The sequence below is a fragment of the Tachyglossus aculeatus genome, chromosome X1 (assembly GCF_015852505.1).
Source record: "Tachyglossus aculeatus isolate mTacAcu1 chromosome X1, mTacAcu1.pri, whole genome shotgun sequence".
Lineage (NCBI taxonomy): Eukaryota > Metazoa > Chordata > Mammalia > Monotremata > Tachyglossidae > Tachyglossus > Tachyglossus aculeatus.
In genome coordinates, this window is record NC_052101.1 from 56,581,702 (window position 1) to 56,606,252 (window position 24,551).

General features: G+C 47.5%; 1 protein-coding gene and 1 non-coding gene across 2 annotated transcripts in view; one reads left to right on the top strand and one right to left on the bottom strand.

Annotated features, from left to right (window-relative positions):
* UROC1 (urocanate hydratase 1) overlaps positions 1 to 24,551 on the top strand; it is a 177,938-nt gene that overhangs the window by 16,116 nt on the left and 137,271 nt on the right. The gene's annotated exons all lie outside the window — the stretch shown is intronic.
* LOC119920129 lies at positions 23,004 to 23,141 on the bottom strand. Its single transcript, XR_005447894.1, has one exon. It is a non-coding gene; the product is annotated as a small nucleolar RNA SNORA7 (small nucleolar RNA).

Here is a 24,551-nt window from a genome sequence, read left to right on the forward strand (position 1 = left end):
ATGACATTCCATGCCCACGGCAAGTCTAGAGGTGAGGAGAGAGACATCAATACACATAAATGAAATTACAGAGCTGTACGTAAGTGTTGTGTGGGGCTGGGAAGAAGGGATGAGCAAAGGGAGCCGTTCAGGGTGATGCAGAAGGGAGTCGGAGAGGAGGAAAAGTAGAGCTTACTCTGAGAAGGCCTCTTGGACAGAGTTGGTAGATAGCTGGTTCCCTCCCCACAATGAGCTTACAGTCTAGAGAAGTTAAGTGACTTGCCCACGGTCAAACAGCGGGCAAGTGGCGGAGCCGGGATTAGAACCCAGGCCTGTGCTCTTTCCACTAGCCCACACTGCTTTAGACTATTCCAAACAATCCTGGCAGTTGCTGTCAAAATCATGTACCATGCAGTCTTGAGAAGAGGCCCCAACGTTTGTCCTTTTCTTCTCCCACCAAAAAAAAAGATGTACTCTCTGTGTAAATGAGAAACACCAAAGGGTATTGTTCTTTATCCCAGAATCTTGAAATTTGCAACAAGTCTTTAACAATAATAACAGTAATAATTGTGGTATTTAAGTACTCTGCCAGGCACTGTACTAAGCAAATCAGGTTGGACACAGTCCCTGTTCATTTATTCATTCAATTGTATCTATTGAGCGCTTACTGTGTGCAGAGCACTGTACTAAGCGCTTGGGAGAGTACAGTATAACAATAAACAGACACATTCCCTGCCCACAACGCACTTATAGTATAGAGGGGGAGTCAGACAAGTGCTGTGGGGCTGGAAGGGGAGATGAACAAAGGGAGCAAGTCGGCGATGCAGAAAGGAGTGGGAGAAGAGGAAAGTCAGGTGTAGTCAGGGAAGGCCTCTTGGAGGAGATGTCCTTTTGATGAGACTTTGAAGATGGGGAGAGTAATTGACAGATTTGAGGAGTGGGGGTGTTCCAGGTCAGAGGGAGGCCACGGGCGAGGGATCGGTGATGAGGTAGACGAGATTGAGGTACAGTAAGAAGGTTAGCATTAGAGAAGCGAAGAGTGCCGGCTGGGTTGTAGTGAGGTAGGCGGCGGCAAGGTGATTAAGTGCTGTAAAGCCAAAGGTGAGGAATCTTTGTTCGATGCAGAGGTGGATGGGCAACCATTGGAGTTTCTTGAGTGGGGAAAGATGTCGTGAACATTTTTGTAGAAAAACGATCTGGGCAGCAGAGAGAAGTATGGACTGGAGTAGGGAGAGACAGAAGGCTGGGAGGTCAGCACAGGATGCCGATACAGTAATCAAAGTCCCACTTGGGGCTCTCAGTCTCAATCCCCAATTTACAGATGAGGTAATTGAGGCCCAGAGAAGTGAAGTGACTTGCCCAAGATCACACAGCAGACAAGTTGGCAGAGCTGGGATTAGAACCCATGACCTTCTGACTCTGTGGCCCATGCTCTGTTCACTGCACCATGCTGCTGCTTGTCTTGGAAGTCAAATCCATACTGGCCTTGCTTTCACGGTACAACCTTAAGTAGGGAAGCACAATAGGTGAATTGCTCCTCCTGAGAGTCGGAGGACCTGGGTTCTAATCCTGGCTTCACTGTTTGCTCTGTGACCTTGAGTGCTTACTGTGTGCAAAGCACTGTACTAAGCACTTGGGAAACCCCAGTTTCCTCATCTGTAAAATGGGGAGTCAATGCCTGTCCTTAGACTGTGAGCCTCCATGTGGGACTGGGACTGTGTCCGAGTTGATTGCATTGTATCTACCCTAATACGGTGCTTGGCACATGGAAAGCGCTGAACAAATACCACAATTACTCATTATTCTCCTTATTACAGAAGAGTTAGGTAACAGCTGGTCAAAGGAAGTGTATGCTAATTAATTGACCGATTTGAGCTTTTAAATCACCTCCACCCTTGCTCACCCTGTTGTGAACAGCAGGAGTTGAAGCCAGGGGCATGGATAATCCACAGTTTGGGTAATTCACTGCAGAAAAATTGAGAAATAGATATTCTGAAGGCTATTGCCTCAACTAAGGCTTATGGTCCTTAAAAGGATTTATGCTTTTCCTTGGTCCCTAGTAACTAGTTCTGGGAGGTGAAAGGACCTCAGAGCTTCCAATCCTGTTCTCTCAACCTTCAACCGTATAGCATGGGATTAAGGCTGTTTGCTTCAATGTCACATGCAGCTTGAGTTGGGTTGGCCATTCACTTTGGGTCCTAAATTCCAGAGCCTGTTACTCAAAGCGTTAACTGCCCCCTTTTCCCCAGAAATAGAGCTATATATCTCGATTTGGGTAATTTACCTAGCCCTCAGGTGGCCTGGTTTTTGAATACATTGTAGATTTTCCTCTGCGCAGTGAAGAGGGAAAGCTAGTGAGCAAGAAGAACTAGAAGTAGAATTGCCTCTAAGGTATTTGGCAGTTTGTCACAGATTCCCAGTACAGGGATTTGGATTTTATGGCACAGAGATTTACCCCAAATCAGCTAGGCTAGCTAACCTAATGGGAGTCAAGGAAAACTCTGATATTTCTATGAGCAAATCATAATTTTATTGATTCACTTATCTGCTGGCATATACTTCCCTAATGCACTCACACATACGTGCCTCCTCACATGCACACACATACATACATGCCTCCGCCCAATCACATAAATACCTCTTCCAACTCTTAGCTGGCCGGACTAAGGGCAAGAGGTTGAGCTGAAGCTGGGAAACCACTGCATTGGACTTTGGGCTGGTTCTGAAGGTCTTAGTCCCTAATACCCTCCTGGCCTATAAGTGTTCAGGATACTTACGCACCAGATACTAGTCAGTCTTATTTGTTGAGCACTTACTGTGTGCAGAGCACTGTACTAAGCATTTTGGATAGTACAATGTAACAGACGCGTTCCCTGCTCACCGTGAGTTTACAGTCCAGTCATATCTGTGCTTATTCAGCATAGCTCAGTGGAAAGAGCACAGGCTTTGGAGTCAGAGGTCATGGGTTCAAATCCCTGCTCTGCCAGTTGTCAGCTGTGTGACTTCGGGCAAGTCACTTAACTTCTCTGTGCCTCAGTTACCTCATCTGTAAAATAGGGATTGACTGTGAGCCCACTGTGGGACACCCTGATCACCTTGTAACCTCCCCAGCGCTTACAACGGTGCTTTGCACATAGTAAGCACTTAATAAATTTCATTATTATTGTTATTATTCTTTCTTCCTTTTGACCTGAGCAGTCCAATTTCTTCTGGCCTTCAGATATTGCTGACTCCTCTCTGACCATACCAAAATATCAGTGTGTCACCAAAGGCATCCCCTTATCCAGATTCCTCCTCTGTGTATGTATATCCAGGAACATTTCACCATCAGCACAGACAGCTAGATGGGTAGGTTACATCAGTTGGTTTCCTCTCCATAGTCTTCTGCCACTACCACCCCATTTTTTGTCAGGCACTTACCGTGTGCCAGACACTGTACTAAGTGCTGTGGTGGAGACAAGCAAATCAGGTTGGACACAGTCCCTGTCATTCATTCATTCATTCAATCGTATTTATTGAGCGCTTACTGTGTACAGAGCACTGTAGTAAGCGCTTAGAAGTACAAGTTGGCAACATATAGAGACGGTCCCTACCCAACAACAGGCTCACAGTCTAGAAGGGGGAGACAGACAACAAAGCAAAATATGTGGGCAGGTGTCAAATCAGAATAAACAGAAATAAATCTAGATGCACATCATTAACAAAATAAATTGAATAGTAAATATGTACAAGTAAAATAGAGTAATAAATCTGTACAAACATATACAGGTGCTGTGGGGAGGGGAAGGAGGAGAGGAAAATGGGGGCTCAGTCTAGGAAGGCCTCCTGGAGGAGGTGAGCTCTCAGTAGGGCCTTGAAGAGAGGAAGAGAGCTAGCTTGGCGGATGTGCGGAGTGGGGGCATTCCAGGCCAGGGGGATGACATGGGCCAGGGGTCGACGGCGGGACAGGCGAGAACGAGGCACGGTGAGGAGATTAGCGGCAGAAGAGCGGAGGGTGCAGGCTGGGCTGTAGAAGGAGAGAAGGGAGGTGAGGTAGGAGGGGGTGAGGTGATGGAGAGCCTTGAAGCTGAGAGTGAGGAGTTTTTGCCTGATGCGTAGGTTGACTGGCAGCCACTGGAGATTTTTGAGGAGGGGAGTAACATGCCCAGAGCGTTTCTGCACAAAGATGATCCGGGCAGCAGTGTGAAGTATAGACTGAAGCGGGGAGAGACAGGAGGATGGGAGATCAGAGAGGAGGCTGATGCAGTAATCCAGTCGGGATAGGATGAGAGGTTGAACCAGCAAGGTAGCGGTTTGGATGGAGAGGAAAGGGCGGATCTTGGCAATGTTGCGGAGGTGAGACCGGCAGTTTTTGGTGATGGAATGGATGTGAGGGGTGAACGAGAGAGTGGAGTCGAGGATGACACCAAGGTTGCGGGCTTGTGAGACGGGAAGGATGGTAGTGCCGTCTACAGTGATGGGAAAGTCAGGGAGAGGGCAGGGTTTGGGAGGGAAGATAAATTCAGTCTTGGACATATTGAGTTTTAGATGGCGGGCAGACATCCAGATGGAGATGTCCTGAAGGCAGGAGGAGACCCGAGCCTGAAGGGAGGGAGAAAGAGCAGGGGAAGAGATGTAGATTTGGGTGTCATCAGCGTAGAGATGATCGTTGAAGCCATGGGAGTGAATGAGTTCACCAAGGTAGTGAGTGTAGATAGAGAACAGAAGGGGACCAAGAACTGACCCTTGAGGAACCCCTACAGTAAGGGGATGGGAGGGGGAGGAGGAGCCCGCAAAAGAGACTGAGAATGAACGGCCGGAGAGATCAGAGAACCAGGAGAGGACGGAGTCTGTGAAGCCAAGTTTGGATAGCGTATTGAGGAGAAGGGGGTGGTCCCACTTGGGGTTTACAGTCTTAATCCCCGTTTTACAAATGAAATAACTGAGGCACAGAGACGTGAAGTGACTGGCCCGGTGTCACACAGCAGACAAGTGGCAGATTAGAACCCAGGTCCTTCTGACTCCCAGGCCCATGCTCTATTCACTAGGCCACACTGCTGCTTTTTAGCCGTGGCATAGCCATGTTTTTCCACATTAACTCACACCTACACACATCATACCCATACACCCTTATGAAATTTATGAAATGGGAGGAGAACAGTGGATGGACCTGTCCTAAAGATAGGACTGTAGATAGAAGACTAGTCTTCTAGACTGTGAGCCCGCTGTTAGGTAGGGACCGTCTCTATATGTTGCCAACTTGTACTTCCCAAGCGCTTAGTACAGTGCTCTGCACACAGTAAGCGCTCAATAAATATGATTGAAGGAATAGGGGGGAATCTGGATCTGAATAGAGGGAGGGAGGGAGAGGTTGAAGCTGGGGAGAAAAATTGGGAGTGATCTGCCAATAGAAGAGGTTATCAAAGGGTGTCAGGTGTGTGGCCTACTGGAAAGCACAGGGCTGGGAACTAGGAGATCTGGTTATTCATCCAGGCTCCACCACTTTCCTGCTGTGTGATGTGAGGCATGTTGCTTACTTCTCTGTGCCTCAGTTTCCTCCCCTCCCACCCCACCTCCCTCCCTCTGCTTAGACTGTGAGCCCCATGTGGGACAGGGACTGTGTCTGATCCAATTATATTGTATCTGCCTCACCGCATAGCACAGTACATGGCACAAAGTAAGCACTTATCAAACACCGCAGTTATTATTATAATGAGAGCTGGTATTGAGAGAGAGGGCAGAGATCTGAGGGGATAGCCACATACGTGGAGTGGGGGAAGGAGAGCAAGCCATCAAAGAACAATAGAAGGAATAGGAATAGGTAGAGGAAGAGGGTGAAGCCAAAATCTGATTCTCACATAGCCCAGTGGAAAGAGCATGGGCCTGGGGGTCGGCAGACCTGGGTTCTAATCCCGGCTCTGCCACTCGCCTGCTGGGTGACCCTAGATAAGTCATAATAATAATAAGAAGAAGAAGAACACTAGTAACACTTGTTAAGTGCTAATTATGTACTAAGCATTGGGGTAGATACAAGGTAATAAGATTGGACTCTCACTAAGGGGATGGATTAGCCCAAGCCTTCACCACTTAACTGCGAAAGCAACTCAAGTGCAGGTCCTGCTAGAGGGAGTATATACCTTTCCCTTATTAGCCCCTGGTGTCTGAGCAATGCTCAGCCACAATGGCAAGGGACCAGAAAAGGTGCACTGCTGTATTTCTGTGGACAAAGTATGGAAGAAATTATTTTTCAAACATTCATACACATGGTTGAGGTCCCATTGTTGGCAGTGTCATCTTTGAACCGAAGGTCAACTCTTTTAACAAGCAACTCTACTAACAACTCTACTTAATAAATACCATAATTATTATTATTACTACTGCCTTTTGGGATGATTTCTCTCCCCCAAGTATTCAATTTCCATTGTGTTGTCAGCAGTAAGCAGGGACTCTACAAAGGTTGTAAACAAAACTCCAGCTGTTTCCCCTGATGTAGCATTTTGTGAATGATTAGAGAAGCAGTGTGGCTCAGTGGAAAGAGCACGGGCTTTGGAGTCAGAGGTCATGGGTTCAAATCCCGGCTCCGCCAAGTGTCAGCTGACTCGAGCAACTTTTCTGTGCCTCAATTACCTCATCTGTAAAATGGGGATTAAGACTGTGAGCCCCATGTGGGACAATCTGATCACCTTGTAACCTCCCCAGCGCTTAGAACAGTGCTTTGCACACAGTAAGCGCTTAATAAATGCCATCATTATTATTATTACTATTAATGATTCATTTATAATGGCTTTCTTGAGGTACATTCCTAACTTGTTAGGTTTAGATGTCACGGAGGAATAGTATAGTTCCTCTCAGTGTCCCCTTGCCACAGTTGGAGACAATACTGGGCTGGATGGACCATTGGCCTGACCTAGCAATGGCATTGTTTTTATTCTTTTTAACTTAAAGGGAACTCATTTTCTCAGAGCTGCTTGGGGCAATCAGGGTGATGACTGTCCCAGGCAAGATGGCATTGGGAGAAGAGGGGGTTGAGAGAGGATTCCGTCTCAGGGCAATGTGTTCATTCCTGAAGGTGTTTGTCTTCCTCAAGGCATATATTCCCTTTGGAGAGGGTGAAAGTAGTGCATTGTATGACTACATCTCAATTCTTTTGATGTGACTACCCAGTACTATGTTGGCTCACTAAGTGATGGCACTCAAGATGGCCTTGAGGAGGAAAATACCCCCTTTGGGAGCCATGTCAATCTCGGGGGAAGGAAGAGAGGGAGGGTAGAGAGCGAAAGTCCTACCCTTAAATCCTCCCTTCACTCTCCATCATTGTGCAGTAGTGGCACTCAGTTAATGCCTGTTTACTTGTTTTGATGCCTGTCTCCCCCCTTCTAGACTGCGATCCCATTGTGGGCAGGGATTATCTCTATTTGTTGCTGAATTGTACTTTCCAAGTTAGTACAGTGCTCTGCACACAGTAAGTGCTCAATAAATACGATTGAATGAATCGATGGTGTTTATTGAGCCCTCATTATGTGGCAAGCACTGTACTAGTCATTTGGGGGAGACTGATTCTGCAGAGTTGGTAGGCACATTCCCTGTCCACAAGGAGTTCCCAGTTTAGAGACGGGGGACGCCCAAGAAAGCTGCCACTATTTCTGCCACCTCTCTGGGTCTCCCAGATGAATAGCTTTTGTGAAAGATGAGTGAGTTGGGTGCCCTTAGGAGGCATAAATGTGTTTCATTCGATCAATTAATAATTGATCGATTAATACGATTCATTCGATCGTATTAATTGAGCTCTTACTGTGTGCAGAGCACTGTACTAAGCGCTTGCACTGTACTATGTCACTTTATACTCAGCCGCAACCTCTCTTTTCAGCAGTCTCACGTGTCTTGCCTCCGGAATATCTCCCCACAGATGTCCCACTGAAACCTTAAGCTTAATATGTCTAAAACTGAGCTCTTCTTCCCTCCCAAATCTGCTCCTCCACCTACCTTTCGCATCCCATTTGACAGTACCACCATCCTACCCGTCTCAGAAGCCCACAACCTGGGCATTACCCTTAACTCCCCTCTTTCAACTCCCTCAGGTCCATCACCAAATCCTATCAGTTCTTCCTCCATAATATTTCCGGGATCCATCCCTTCCTTTCTATCCAAATGGCCATCATATCGGTCCAGACACTTGCCTGCTGGGTGACCCTAGACAAGTCATAGATCCCAGCGTGATTACCACATCTGCTTCCTCACTGGTTCCCTTCTGCAGCACCCATGATTCAAGTCTGTACCCCCTATGCCCAAGTAGAAAGATCCTGAAGGCAGGAGGAGATGTGAGATTGCAGAGAATGCTTGACATTAGATATGTCTCCATCAGTGAGTGTAGGAAATGAATAGAGGTGTCATCACTCAAGAGATGGGAGTCATGTAGGGGAATATTTGCCTCTGGGTGTTGGGAAGGAGAGCTTTCCTCCATGGATGGCCCACCAATACATTAAACCTTCTGCCTTTTGTATTAGGGGATGAATGTCTATTCATTTGAGGCAGGACATATATGATTCAGTCACTTTTAAACTTTGTTCTGGACTTCAGCTTTTGTCCAGGTTGAGTTGGAATAGAGTTATAGTTTGCCCTTCTGTAGCTCCACCCAGCTGGGGCAGAGTGGAGGGTTTGGGTATTATGTCTTAATAATGATTACCCAACCAAGATGAATTGCTTATTTGTTTGCTTTCTGTAGCCAAAGGTGTGAGAGCAGGAGTCTGGAGCCTTGAAGCAGCGTGGCTCAGTGGAAAGAGCACGGGCTGTGGAGTCAGAGGTCATGGGTTCAAATCCCAGCTCTGCCAATTGTCAGCTGTGTGACTTTGGGCAAGTCACTTAACTTCTCTGGGCCTCAGTTACCTCATCTGTAAAATGGGGATTAAGACTGTGAGCCCCCAGGGGGACAACCTGATCACCTTGTAACCTCCCCAGCGCTTAGAACAGTGCTTTGCACATAGTAAGCGCTTAATAAATGCTATTATTATTATTATTGTTATCTGGCTCTTCTTGGAATCAAATCTGCTTCCCCAGCCAGGCCAAGGGCAGGTTAGGCAGAGGCATTCCAAACAGTCGCCCAGGACCTCAGGCTAAGGCCGGGTGGGGGGAACCCCCCCACACAGTGCAATGCAATGGCAGTCAGCGTGGGGCCACTGGGCTCCATCCAGCTATGGCCACTGGGGGTGGGAGGATTCAGCAACAAGCAACCCGCCTGGCGCCCTCGGCCAGCTGTGGTGGTTCAGTGCCGAGCCCCAGAATAATAATAATTGTGGTATTTGTTAAGCGCCTACTATGTGCCAAGCACTGTACTAAGCACTGGGGTGGATACCGGCGAAATCGGGCTGGACGCAGAAAGGCCACAGACTCGGTCCTCTACCGCGGGGGCCCCGTGGGCCGGACCCAGGGCTGCTTAGACTGCTCACCCTGGGCTGTTCAGTCCTGGGAAATCCTCGCCCCGTTCCACCCGGGAAGGGAGTTCCCGCCCCTTCATGGAAGGGCATCTCCGCCCACCTCGGAGGCTCTGTAGACTCAGCAGCTCTTCGGAGCCAGGATGGAAGGAGGGAGGCAGGTGCCGTGGGTGGGAACAAAGACAGAGGCAGGGCAGGAGAAGGGGCAGGAGCACGTTTTAGATGCCCACCACCCAGTTCCAGGAAAACCTTCCCCTCTCCCCGCCACCAAGCAACACAGCCTAGAGCTGTCACTCTCCACAGGGTGGCCAGGGACGCTGTTCTACCCTGAGGCGGGTATAACTGGATCCGCCTGGCTCCAGAGACCTTCCTGCAGCCCTTGTCAGGGAGGAGGAGGGGCTTCTGTTGGGGTGGTGGGGAAGGGGCCGCACTGTGGTGGTACTTGATAAGCACTTACTTTGTGCCAGGCACTGTAGTAAATGCTGGGGTAGATACCAGCTAATCAGGTTGGACACAGTCCCCGTCCCACATGGGGCTCACAGTCTTCATCCCCATTTTACAGATAAGGAAACTGAGGCCCAGAGAAGTGAAGTGACTTGCCCAAGGTCACACAGCAGACAAGCGGCGGAGCCGGAATTAGAATGCAGGTCCTCTGACTCCCAGGCCTGTGCACTTTCCACTAGGCCATGTTTCTTCTCAGAGCTGCTGTCTGTTGCCGTCCCTGGGGCGATGGGGAAGAAGAGGAAAGGAGAGGAAGAGACTAACCACTGCCAGTGCTGACCTGACCCGTTACCTCTCTGATTCCCTCTCCTCTCTTCCTCACCCTTAACTTTCCTTTCCTTCCCTTCTCCGCTCGCTTCCCCTCTCCTCCTAGCCCCTCCTCTCCCTATCTCTTTTCTTCCTTTCCCTCTCATCCCTTCATCTTCTTTTCCCCTTTCCCTCCCTTCCTTCCCTCTGCCCTTCAATAACGACAGCTGTTTCTGTGACGCATCTGAGCGGCACAATGACATTGTCCCATGTCATATGGAAGCCCAATAAAACCAAGTAAACTTGGGCTGAGGGAGGAGGCAGAGTGTTAATCCGAGATGTTGGCCAGGAGTTGGGGTGAGGCATTGTGGGGGACAAGGTGTTTAAAAGCATGAGATTCGCAGTGAAGGAAGTGGATGTGTGTTTAAGTGGTACGATTGACTCTTTGTGCGCCAACTGCTAAGATGTGTCCTTTTGTTTGGCTTCTCTGGACGAGAAAGGATGCCGATCCCTGTGTTAGACCACTCTGGATGATTGGGGATGGGATACGTTAGGAAGTTTAATTCATTTCCAGTAGACTAGGATCTTCAGCATCCATTTGGGTGAAGGGCCTCCCTAAACAGTGAGTGTGTGAGACAGTGATGTGGAAAGGAATTGACCCTAGGAAACGTGGCTTGGCCCGAGGCGTTGACATTGGTTGCAAAGCAGAGACCGCACCTTCCCCAACTGGCTCTGGAACGATAGCAGAACCTGTGGCCCCAGAGGCCACGAGGATGGCTCCCAAGTCATGGTAGCAGTTGGGGTCCCTCTGAGCATATCCCGACTGCTTCCATTTCCTCTCCATCTTCTTGGCCTGTCTTGTTCCTGGGCTTTCTGTCCCTCCTCTCCCTCTCCCCCCTCCCCTACCATTGCATTAATCTAATTGTCAGTCGTTAAACTTTAATTAAACTCATTGCCTGCTCACTGCTATCAGGGGCAGAGTTAGAGTAGGGACTTCCTGTAGCGTGGATGGTGAAGGTAGGAAGAGATTGCCTACATTTTTTGGACACTGAGTTTGACATTTCAGCACAGCACATTGATTACCATCATAAATGGTATTTATTTAGTGCCTAAAATGTGCAGAGCACTCTACTAGGCACAGAGGGGATATACAGAAGTAAAAGACAAGATGCCTGCCTTCAAAGATACAGTGACCAGACTTTCACGAGTTCAAAATGGAGCCCGTGGGCAAGAGGACTGTGGGCTGCAGGAGGGATGAGTCGTGAGGTCAGGGAGAAGGAGAAAAAGCAGAATGAAGCATGAGGGGAGAGAGGTAGAAACAGACGCCGTCAGAGACTCAGTACATATCTTACATGAAAGTCACTGGAAGCAAACCACGGTAAGGCCAGAATCAGTATTTTTCTAATACAGAATCTTCATGGATTTGCATAAGGTTCCTCTGAAGAAACTCCTTTTCCTTCAGGGCTTTCGACTGACCTCTACTTTGAACGGTAATAAGGAATCCTGGGATGTTGTTTTGACGGGTGGGGATGGGAGGTGTTGACCTTCTCCTCATCTATTTTTTTTCAAGATCCCAGGGATTGAGATTCCACTACCTCCCTTGACAACCTAGTCAGTATTTTATCACCTTGGCAGTTAAATTCTGAATCATCTTCTGCTCTAATTTAAACCCATTCTATTACTCTATGGACATGGACAATAACTAATCAAAATCAACCTCATATACTCAAAGGTAGTTATAGCCTTTCCTGGCCTTGCCTTTTTCAAGCTTCAAACTCACTCTTTTAACCTCTCCTCATGGGACCTATTTTTAATCCATTCACTATGTCTCATTCTTCTCTGAACCCAAGTTTCAACTCAATCTGGAATTCTCTATGATAGAATCATTTCCCGGGATGAGTCAAGAGCCATTTCCCTTCCCTGCCGAGTGTTCCCATTTCCTTCACTGGCTTAGACTGGAGCAACCTTTGAGCGCTTTGACCCTCTGGAGAGGCCAGGTCTGAAAGTGCTGAACCTAAGATTTCATTTCCTCCAGTGTGGTGGTTTCAATGAATTCCTTAATAATGGGTCCTTTGTGACTTGGAGGCTGATAGAGAATCCTCTGGGATGGGGGATCATTCAAAGTAAGCAGAGTCGGACCTGTGGCTCCGGGTCATGGGAGAAACATGTGAGTGGAGTGACCTGATGGGAGTGCTGTCATTCTTGCCTCTCCATGGTGAGCTCTGTTTTCTCTACAGGGCTTAGCCTTTCCCCCAACGGCCTCCCAGATGGTGGTAAATCTGTACAAACCACAGGACGAAGTGAGGATAAAGGCAGAAATGCAGAATCTAAATCACTAGCAAGTGGAACAGCTCAGCTTTGATTCACCCTAGAGTAGACTGCTTCTTCAGTCAGCCGCTGTCTCAGCCGGCAGGAGGAAGTGGTGGGGTGTGGGGAGGGTGGGGAGGGGAGTGTCAAGTGTTGGGTATGTAGGATTATTAAATGGCTAGCAGCACACTGGGACCCAACCGATTACTCACGTGGACTCCTGGGCCTTACAAATTACCCATTCACTTGTCAAATTTTTCCCTTCATTTTATGCTGGTTAGAAGATACCTACATTTTCATGGGTAGAATCAGCTGGGGACCCTTGGGATTCAGAATTGAAACTAAACCTCAAGACAATCTCCTAGGCTGTTCCATCTCTGGCCCCCAGAAGTCTTCATTACTGGTGCTACAGGTAGATGCCCACTTAAGACCACCAAACTCCCCACTCCCCACCACCACCTGGAATTCCCTCTCCTGTAAGGGCATCAGGGATTTCGTTTCTGCCAGTAGGTATTTAGTACTTCTTGCAGTTTCTCCACTTCCGCCCACCTTGAGGGGAAGTGCCTGCTAATGAAGGTGTAGGCATGTATCTCCGCCCCCATAGTGGCTGGATCAGGAAACAAACCCTCTCTCTCCACCCTTCCCTTCCCCCAAGACACAGCGAGAGGCTTCAAGTGGGCATTCATTCATTCAATCGTATTTATTGAGTGCTCACTTTGTGCAGAGCAGATCTGACTCCCTAAACTCTCAAAGTGTTGGTCATTTTTGGAGGAGGATCTAGGTTGAGAGATCATGTCTAGGCCAAGAGGGAATCAGGCCACTGGGATTTCTGTCACTTTTGTGGGGTCACCCAACCATGGTATCTGCTGTGGTGTGGTGCTTGCCGGGGGGCCTGTAAGTAATGCAACTGGGCTCCATGCCACATCACAGTCTAACCTGCTGCAAGAGATGAGTTTGAATCAATCTTGAGCCTGAGAGATTTTCCATGGAGATGACAAAGTGTTCCTCTTTCATCACTCCTCTTGCTTGCATTGCTTGAGTCTTAACAAACTGGCAAGCTACTTCCACTCCTCAGTGCTTTACTCAATTAAGGCCTACCAGATTCAGATTACCACTTTAGGTGGCTGAAGGCACCACAGACACCCACTACTGAGCTGCTCCTCAGGCTCTTCAATCACCACTGAGAAAAGCACCATGCTAACTGCTGCCTTCCCTCCTGGAACCAAGGGTCCCAGCTCCCGACATGCTCCATGAGCCTCGGGCCAGGGATAAAAGGTGCTGCAGGCACTCTCAGACTCTTCTGTCGCTGCCGAGAAATACACCAGCAGCGGCCTTCCCCCAGCACCACCGAGGGTCCATGCTCTCTGACTCCTCTGATCCTAAAGTGTGAGAACTTAGTCCTCTAAGGCCACTGCTGCATCAGCTTGCTTAAGTTATTTCCATTCTCTCCAGAGGACATGCAGGAAACCAAAGTGTGATGACTAGTCTTTACTCCCAAGTTGCAAACCCCAACCCGTTCTTTCTAAGGCCAACTGAGATCAAATATGACGACTTCTCGCCGTAATGCCTCGTGCTCAAAACATGGGAGAGCTCAGCCCCGCTACCTTTGTTTTTGGTGGATGGGAAGGAAGGGCCCATTTTTATGCTTTAAATTTAACTGTTAAATCTCTGAAATGCACCCATAAACAGAACCAGTTAGCAGGACCAGAAACCTCCCATGTACAGGCCCTGTTAATATAGGCCAATGTTCAGACAGGGCAAGGAAGGAAAAGGCCGATTTTAACATGAGTGCTTCATTGATCACTGGCCAAAATTGGCTTCAGGAGGATGAATGTGGGAGCAGGTCCCATAAGGAAATGGGTCAGTGCCAGCCTCTTCTTTTCCTCAGGCCAGTAGAGGGGTTAGGAGCTGGCAGAGAGCAGACTGTTGGGAGCGTGTCTACAGCAATTCTCCTGTCATCACAGCAGCTCCTCCAAGCTTTTCCAGAGGGAGGAAAGACTCTTCCTGTGGAGGTGAGTGGAGGTACACTCCTCTCCTCAGCAGCAGCAGTTGGGCTATTCTCCCATTCAACCAAGCTTTCACCAGGGGGTTGGTTGGAAGGGAGCAGATGAGCGCTGCAGGGAGACTAGCATCTCCTTTCTGTGCCCAGGAAGACAGAAAGCTGGAGCCCTTCCTGAAAGGGGACAAGAATCCAATAAGTCAGGTCAAGCATGATGTCTGAAAATGTTACTTTTCTGTGGAAAACATGACCCGAGAGAAAGTTAAAAAATGTAGTGGTGGAGAAGAGAGATTTAGGGATGTTAATTGATCTATCCCTACACATTGAGATGGGAAACCAGCACATGGTTCCTCTCCAGAGCCCTTGTTACCACTGATAGAGACAGAACACTGGGCTGTAAGAAGCAATAGTCTAACCCAGGAGTGGCATTGCTTATACTCTTCCATAGACTGTAAGCCCCTTGTGGGCAGGGAATGTGTCTACCAATTCTGTTGTACTCTTCCAAATGCTTAGTACAGTGCTCTGCACAGAGGAAGCACTCAATAAATACCATTGATTGATACCATCCTGTCACAGAATCCAGTAAGCCGAATTCTACTGGCCCCCAATCCATTGGCTAGATGAAGGGAAAGAGGCTAAGTGATGAGTTTTTCTCCGCTTGTGGGTGATTTATGAGGCTTCATTTGTCCATTTCACAGCTCATGGCTGTCAGAATGGGCCTGGGCTCAGGCAGGGGGAGGCAAACAGTCCCAGCAGGGGGAGGATGGGTACACACTTCCCCAGGACTCAGGACCTGTCCTGGCTTACTCAACTGTTTGAACGGAGCAAGCCAATCAGGTTTTCCTTGGAGCAGGCTATCGAGTGACGCAGGGTTTTCATGCCAGGCTTCTCTTATGCCTGGCCAGCTTGGGTCTTGTATCTCTCTTTGAAGTAGTATTAGGGGAGTTGGTCAGCACACGTCACCTCCTTCCCTCCCCCTGCTTTTCTTGGAGGTAAAGGAGAAGCCATGGTAACCCTTTCCCCACTCGGCTCTATCCACTTTGGCCCTTTTCCCAAGCCGCTCCGTCTGCTGTTAACTCCAACTCCCTCACTGTTAAATTCTTCAAGACTGGATGCCAGAGCCTAAGATGTGATAGCAATCAGGAGTCAATCACTAGCTCCATTTCCTGCTGAAAAGAGGCACCCCATGTGCCTCTAAAGGAGATTCAGGTCTCCATGAGGCCATGTTCACAAGGGATCTCTTACAAAACACACTTAACACTTTGATTATTTCCAAACACAGCTTTCTGTAGGCATAGCATGAATCTACCAACTCTGTTATTTTGTACTCTCCCAAGTGCTTAGTACAGTGCTCTGCACACAGTAAGCGTTCAATAAATACCATTGATTGATTTTTTATGGTATTTTTAAGCACTTACTATGCACTAAGTACCAGCTAATCAGGCTAGACACAGTCCATCTCCCATATTCATTCATTCAATCGGATTTATTGAGTGCTTACTGTGTGCAGAGCACTGTACTAAGCGCTTGGGAAGTACAAGTCGGCAACATATAGAGACAGTCTCTACCCAACAGTGGGCTCACAGTCTAGGAGGGGGAGACAGATGAAAAAACAGAACAAGTAGACAGGCATCGATACCATCAGAAGAAATAGAATTATAGTTATATAATAATAATAATGATGGCATTTGTTAAGTGCTTACTACGTGTGTAGCACTGTTCTAAGTGGGGCAGGGGGGAATACAAGGTAATCAGGTTGTCCCACATGGGGCTCACTCTCTTCATCGCCATTTTGCAGATTCATTCATTCAATCGTATTTATTGAGCGCTTACTGTGTGCAGAGCACTGTACTAAGTGCTTGGGAAGTACAAGTCGGCAACATATAGAGACGGTCCCTACCCAACAACGGGCTCACAGGCTAGAAGATGAGGGAACTGAGGCACAGGAAAGCGACTTGCCCAAAGTCACACAGCTGACAAGTGGGGCTCCCAGTCTTACTCCCCATTTTACAGATGAGGTAACAGACACAGAGACATTAAGTGACTTTCCCAAGGCCACCACAGCAGAGAAATGGCAGAGCTGGGATTAGAACCCAGGTCCTTCTGACTCCCAGGCCCGGGCTCTATCCAGTAGGCCACGCTGACTGATTAAACAATTTAGAGGAAGGAAACTGAAAGGAGAAAGAGGGAAGCTTGTCAGATGGGAGTAAACAAAGCGATTTTATAGAGGCCTTTCCATAGATCTTCAGGTAAGCCCAGTCTCCGGGAATACGTGAACTGGGAGATGGAAATGGGATAGCAATTTGACACTGGATGCTTCCAAAACACAAAGTCTAACTGCAGGCCAAAGTGGCAGTCACTCTGTGTTGCCAGGCCCACCTCAGTAAGCCACAGGCAGTTTTCAAATTGGCCTCCCGCTTCCGGCTCCCGACGATGTTATCTTACTGCAAATTTGGCCAGGCATGCATGCACCTGATCAGAAACAGGTCAGGTGTTTCATTTAGATCAGTGAGACATAGTTGAACTTCACAGTCACAACAAACCGACACATTGCTTCCTGGGATTTTCTTTGCCAAAGGAAACTGGTGAAAACTCAGAAAATGAATCAGCTGTCACAGGAAATGCTGACTTTTGCCACTTTTAAGGCTAGCAAAACAGACGAGCCATTCAGAAAAAGAAAATGACACCTTAGAAAGCAATACATTTTGTAAGCACTTCATACCCATTAATATCAGCTTTGTATTTGCCATGTGGCCACAAATAATCCCTAGTGCCTCAGACCTGGCACTGGCGTAATCCGTTATTGGCTAAGGCTTTGTTTTGCATGAGTTATATGAACAGTTTGGATGGGGATGGGGAGAGAGAACCACAAGGGAACCAAATCTGGAAGGTCTAAGGAGTGAGGGGAATCCCTCGCTTTTTACCTTGAAAGTTTGTTTTCCTGAACGGTAAACTATCTATTTGTGCCACTTTAGTGTGTGAAGCTGGATTTCCCCTTGCCTTGAACATCAGGAGAGATTATTTGCACCCAGTTCGCAGGATGTGTGCTACTTGCTTTCCCAGAAACGCCTTCCAAGGTTTCACCAGGCTATTCATATTGACTAGGAGTTTCCCATTCCTTGTATCCTCCTGTCCTGCTACCAGATAGTCTGTACCTGTTTAAGAAAAATGAGGGAGGAAAATGTACTTAATAACGGCACTACGGGACTTTTACAGACAGTGCTTCAGCTCTTCACTCTATCAAAAGGCACAGAAATCCTCTCACCCTTGTTTGTAACCATTCAACCTTTCCTGCCCTCCACAGTATACCTCCTATATCAGGTTGGATGGGTCTATCCTGGAAACACTATTCTGCCTAGTTCCTTCCAGTCTCAATTACAGCTGGTGTGGAGACCCTGAAAGAATGTGTAATGCCATTACTGAGTCCATCCAACCCAGTGTTCTGTCTCCAGATCCTTGGAGGAACACCACGACGGTTGGCCTCTTGGACATCTTAACCATTAAGGGTGTACCCTCTAACAACCCTAACTTTTCCCTGTATCCATAATTACCAACTGGGTTGGGGGAAAGGGTTTGGGGCCTGTGGCGCCCACCACTTTTTGGGTAGGGTGGGCACCTGAGGTTGCCCATCTCCCCACCCCACCCTGCCCCTTGAAACCGGCAGGTAGAAATTCCTGCCTCTGATCTGAACCTAGTGACCAGGGCCAAATAAAAAAATACTATCATCCTCCTCATCATTAGAAGCAGCATGGCCAAGTGGAAAGAGCCCGGGCGTCAGAGGACCTGGGTTCTAATCCCGGCTCTGCCACTTACCTACTAAGTGACTTTTGGCAAGTCACTCTGCCTCAGTTCCCTCATCTGCAAAATGGGGATTCTCCCTACTACTTAGACTGTCCCATGTGAGACTTGATTATCTTGTATCCAACCCACTGCTTGGTATAGTGCCTGGCACATAGTAAGTGCTTAACAAATACCACAATTATTATCATTATTATTATTATTATTATAGCCCAGTAGAGCTGGGTCACCCGGTGGGTGACCCAGTCAGCTCACCTCACCCCATGCCCAGGAGCCCGGTAGGGACCGTGAGACAACAGGGCAAGCCAGTGCTGGTCAGAACATTTGTGTGTCTCCAGAGCAGGGACGGGGCTGTTTATGCCTCACCGATCTTCCCACCAGAGTCCATGGCCAGCCAAGTTGCAAGTCTTTGCTTGGATTCAGGGTACAAGTTTAGGGTCCCTCAAAGCCCCATTTCTCTAAGTCACTCCCGACATTTGCCACCCAGGCTCCAAATGAAAAGCTGGCACGTGTTCCATTGCCATGAACACATTTCCTGAAGTGTAAATATTTTGAGTAAGGACTTTCTTCATGCTTCATGCATTTAGCACCTAGGAAGCTCTTAAACCAATATGTGTGTTTACCACCACCAGAGGAAGATGAGGGAGATGAAGAATAGGGCACAGAATACCAAGTTATTCAACTCCCTTCCTGTTAAATATTCCAATGATCCATTTCATCCAGCTCCATAAGATACTGAACATTCTCAGAGAGACTGATTCAGATGCACTGGGATTAGCCACCTTTTACTCTTAAAACTTCATTTTAGCTTTCTGAAGCAGGGGAATCCTCCATGGTTTTCAATCTAGAAAAACCCCAAACTTCCACTGCAGTTTCAGCACTGGAGCCATAACAGGTCAGACAGAGCTTTCCTCACACTCTACACAGCCCCGGAATAGTGGTAGGATAAAATGCTACACTCACCTCGGCCTGGGGGCACAAAAAGGGCACATCTCCTCTGCTGCTGTGGATGCGGGGAAGAGGTGCTGAGCCAGAGGAATGGATTTCATTCCCCATTCCCACCCTGGTTGAACACATCACCTAACTAAACTATCAGGGAAATCACAGGCTTGGCAGAGGCAAGGATGCTCAGGGAACTATTCACATAAGGCTGTTTCCCAGGACAAGCTCGCTACTTCCTAGGAGCAGTGCAGCACTATATTACGGCACCAGGTGCCAAAATGACCAAGCGCACACTCACCGCCTTTATCAGAACGGTGCTGAACTGAAGACATCTGTGGTGTGAACTGTGAGAATGAGCAGATGTGGCAGATTGTGGGTGGGGACAGGTCAAGGGATTGACTCAAATCCCCTCGACTGCCGTGGAAGGGAATATTATTTGCCGGCATCCCAATCAAAGGAAATTATTTGATACATTGGTATCCCCTCATGCCTGCTTTCCTGTTGCATGAAGAAGCAACCGTCCATCTTGGTGCACGAACAGTGGATGGCTCTACCTTTCTCAGAAGCAGTGGCAATTAATGCCTATTGACTTCTCAACTGGGCATTCTATGCCTTGGTACCCATGCAACATTTCATTTAGAGGCCCAAGTAATAATAATAATGATAATAATGATAGCATTTATTAAGTGCTTACTGTGTGCAAAGCACTGTTCTAAGCGCTGGGGAGGTTACAAGGTGATCAGGTTGTGTCAAAGGGGGCTCACAGTCTTCATCCTCATTTTACAGATGAGGGAACTGAGGCCCAGAGAAGTGAAGTGACTTGCCCAAAGTCACACAGCTGGCAATTGGCAGAGCTGGGATTTGAACCCATGACCTCTGACTCCAAAGCCCGTGCTCTTTCCAATGAGCCATGCTGCTTCTCTAGTCACCAGCAGGGTCTTGCCTATGGTGTAACATACATCTAGGGTATTTTTCCTCTTCCTTCTAGTATGCCAGGAGTCTCCTCAACTTATCCCTCTCCCCTCATAGTCACAAGATATTTCCAGGCAGGTCAGCTAAATCGGCAAGATCCCGAACCGCCCAGTCCTTACAGGATGTAAAGGAAGAGCTTTGCTCCTTACCAGGATTCAGGATGGGACAGGTGCAGCCTCTGTTCATCCAGGACTCTGGGTAGATGCTTCTGTTATTCCGGGAGATTTTCACTTTGCCTGACTTCAGGATCTTCTTCACTTTCACCACAACCTCAGCATGGGTACCCCTGTCATGAGCCGAGACTATTCTGGCTTTTATCACTACCCAGGGACAGACGGATACACAGATATACACACACGCAAACTCAGAATTGGTTCTCTGGTTAAACTGGGACTTTTTTAAATCTTGCCAAAAGATGTGAAGCAGGACCAACTGGAACTGTTCAACTTTTCTATTCAACCCACTAAATGATCCCTCTCCCAGGTAATCATGCTTTGACCCCAACTCCCACAAAGGACAATTGAGAAGCAGTGTGGCTCAATGGAAAGAGCATGGGCTTGGGAGTCAGAGGTCATGGGTTCAAATCCCGGCTCTGTCACTTGTCAGCTATGTGACTTTGGGCAAGTCACTTAACTTCTCTGTGCCTCAGTTACCTCATCTGTAAAATGGGGATTAAGACTGAGCCCCATGTGGGACAACCTGATTACCTTGTATCCCCCCCAGTGCTTAGAACAGTGCCTGGCACATAGTAAGCACTTAAAACATGCCATCATCATCATTATTATTATTATTACTGCCTGGAGGCTTGTCAGGACCGACGAACCCACTCACTCAGAAAAGAAAGGACTGGAAGTGGGAGGTGAGGGGAGATAGGAATAGGAGGGGTATTTCTTCCTTGAGTTAGCAATAAGTAACTGGAGCATCATATTTGTATGCCTTGCTCTTCCCCCACCTCCTCTTCAAGGCCAAGACAGAAGGATCTAGCCTAATCTCCCAGGATCTGGCATTAATCTGGTGTCAAAAGCCAGAGGGAAGTCTGAGGCTTACACTGGAATGAAAACAAGCAAATTGTGCAACCAGAATCCTGCAGCCTAATGGCGGGTCAATTCTTACGCGAAGGACTGGTGAACTCATCCATGAGTTCTAATCCCTAGCTTTGTTCCATTAACACCCCTTCTGGGACTCAATCAATCAATCAATCAATCGTATTTATTGAGCACTTACTGTGTGCAGAGCACTGTACTAAGTGCTTGGGAAGTACAAGTTGGCAACATATAGAGACAGTCCCTACCCAACAGTGGGCTCACAGTCTAGAAGGGGGAGACAGAGAACAAAACCAAACATATTAACAAAATAAAATAAATAGAATAGATATGTACAAGTAAAATAAATAGAGTAATAAATATGTACAAACATATATACAGGTGCTGTGGGGAAGGGAAGGAGGTAAGACGGGGGGATGGAGAGGGGGACGAGGGGAGAGGAAGGAGGGGGCTCAGTCTGGGAAGGCCTCCTGGAGGAGGTGAGCTCTCAGTATCCTCATCTCTGAAACTACACTGATCTAGTTGTCATACGGAAGGCCTAATCATACAACTAGTACAGTGCCGTGTTATAAGAATAACTGTGGTCTTTGTTAAATGATTATGTTCATGTCTTCTGTGGGTGGTCCAGAAATACTTTTTGATGGTATTTAATAAGCGCTTACTGTGTGCTGGGCACTGAACTAAGCGCTGGGGTAGATACAAGATAATCGGGTTGGATGCAGACCCTGCCCCAACTGGGGCTCACAGTCTGAATCCCCATTTTATAAATGAGGTAACTGAGGCTGAGAAAAGTTAAGTGATTTACCTAAGGTGACACAGGAGACAAGTAGCAGAGCCGGGATTAGAATCTGGGTCTTCTGGACTCCTAGGCCCGTGCTCTATCCACTAGGCCATGCTGCTTCTCTACCTGCTGACTGATTGGTACGTGGGCTCGGCTATGGAAATGTGGTAATTAGGTAGCCAAGCTGGCCGACTGGTTGGATACGAGCCAGTGTCTCATATATTTAAAGGCAAGTGCAACTGTTCTTCAAATGAAGGAAATAGGAGCTGTTCCCCCCTCATTAAAAACCTCATCCCCATAGGCCACAAGGCTGAGGCCTCATTTCCCTCTTTCCTCTCTCCCAACATCCCTGTAATACCAGTAACAGGTAAGGACAATGAAAAAGGGGTGCAGGGAGATAATAGGCAGGAGTGTGACTCCCATATTACAAAGGAAGGGAGAAACTGAGTTACAGGGTGGCCTTTCCTGGTGCTGAAAAGCAAGTTGGGGAGTGCTTTTGCCACTTACCATACGCAAATTTCATTTGGCAGAAGTCACTGACACTTCTAAGAACTTTCTCCTTGCAGACACACTTTTCTAGCCAGGGAGTGGCAGATTGTGCAGGTTGAGCAGGCCAGAGCATGAGAACAGAAAAAAACAAATTAAGTCACCAATAACAAGTACTGAGTTGGCTGAGGCATTCCAAAAAGCATAATTATAAGTACAGGTAACCAAAAGAAAAAAAATATAGACAAAATAACAATAGTGGTATTGTTTAGTGCTGACTTTGTGCCAAGCGCTGTTCTAAGCACTGGGGTCTTCTCTTGTCTTGGGATGTCAAGTCGTTTCCAACCCATGGCGATGCCATGGACACATCTCTCCCAGAAACGCTCCACCTCCATCGGCAATCATTCTGGTTAGTATATCCACAGAGTTTTCTTGGGAAAAATACGGAAGTGGTTTACCACTGCCTCCTTCCGTGCAGTAAACTTGAGTCTCCTCCCTCGACTCTCTCCCATACCACTGCTGCCCGGCACAGGTGAGTTTTGACTTGTAGCAGATTGCCTTCCATTCGCTAGCCGCTGCTCAAGCTAGGAATGGAATGGGTATACCTCTGCTTGACTCTCCCTCCCATAGCCGAGACGGGTAGTGTACTGGAAAGTCTTCAGGTGTGATCCTGAGAGGGTAAACACTGGGGTAGATATGAGGTAATCAGGTCAGACCCAGGCCCTGTCCCACATGGGGCTCACAGTTTTAATCCCCGTTTTACAGATGAGGTAACTGAGGCAGAAAAAAGTGAAGTGACTTGCCCAAGGTCACACAGCAGACAAGTGGTGGAGCTGGGATTAGAACCCAGGTCCTTCTGATTCTCAGGCCTGTGCTCTTTCTACTAGGCCATGTTGCTTCTCTGAACAGAGGTGTACCGAAGTGCTGGGGTAGCTGGAGTGAACAGCATGACCACGGTTAGAGAATGACACTAACTTGGAAGGGCTTCATGTTGGAAATAAGATTTAAGGAGAGCTTTGCAGGAAGGGAAGGAAAAGGTGTGATGAAGAGGTGTGGGGAGGCCATTCCAGGGTGAGGGACGGGTGAGTGTGGACCCCCAAAAATATGTTCATGAATCCAGCTCCGATCACAGACCTCCAGTGAAGTTTCTTATTAAACTAGAGCTAAACTGCATCAACAGGCTTCAAGCTGAGCAGTTCCTAGATGAGGGCAACCCCATTAGTGGAATATTGCGAGAACCATCTTTGGAAAAATGAAATTTTCCAGTAGGAATAAAAAAAACACCAGGACCTAAAGGAAAAGTTATCTGGGAATGTGTCTACCACCTCTGTTATATTGTAAGCATGGCTCAGTGGAAAGAGCATGGGCTTTGGAGTCAGAGGTCGTGGGTTCAAATCCCGGCTCCGCCAACTGTCAGCTGTGTGACTTTGGGCAAGTCACTTAACTTCTCTGTGCCTCAGTTACCTCATCTGTAAAATGGGGATTAAAACTGTGAGCCCCCCATGGGACAACCTGATCACCTTGTAACCTCCCCAGCACTTAGAACAGTGCTTTGCACATAGTAAGTGCTTAACAAATACTATCATTATTATTATTATTACTCTCCCAAGTGCTTAGTACAGTTTTCTGTGCACAGTAAATGTTCAGTTGATACGACTGATTGATTGATTATTTCATTGGCAGACTGAGTCCATGGGGCTGGAGAAAGGCTGGTTGTAGTTTGTAGTTTGTCTCCTCAGAGTGTAAGCATCTTGTGGGGCAGGTAAGTATGTCACTTTGTTATCCTGTATTTGCCAAGAACCTAGTACAGTGTACTGCACCAGAGTGATTGTTAAAAAGTGAAAGAAAACTATAAATAAAAGATGAAAGGAGGCAGTCACATCATTTTTCATTGTTTACCTGACTTTGAACTGAACTAATGAATACCTGAAGATACATGTACTACATCCTGCTTGTTCTTCTTGCTCCCACAATTCGTAAATCATTTTTGACCGTCTCCCCTAACAGAGTGTAAACTCCCTGAAGGCAGGAAATGTAATTTCCTTATGTTTTACAATGCTTTGCACTCAGTAGATGCTCAAGAAATACCA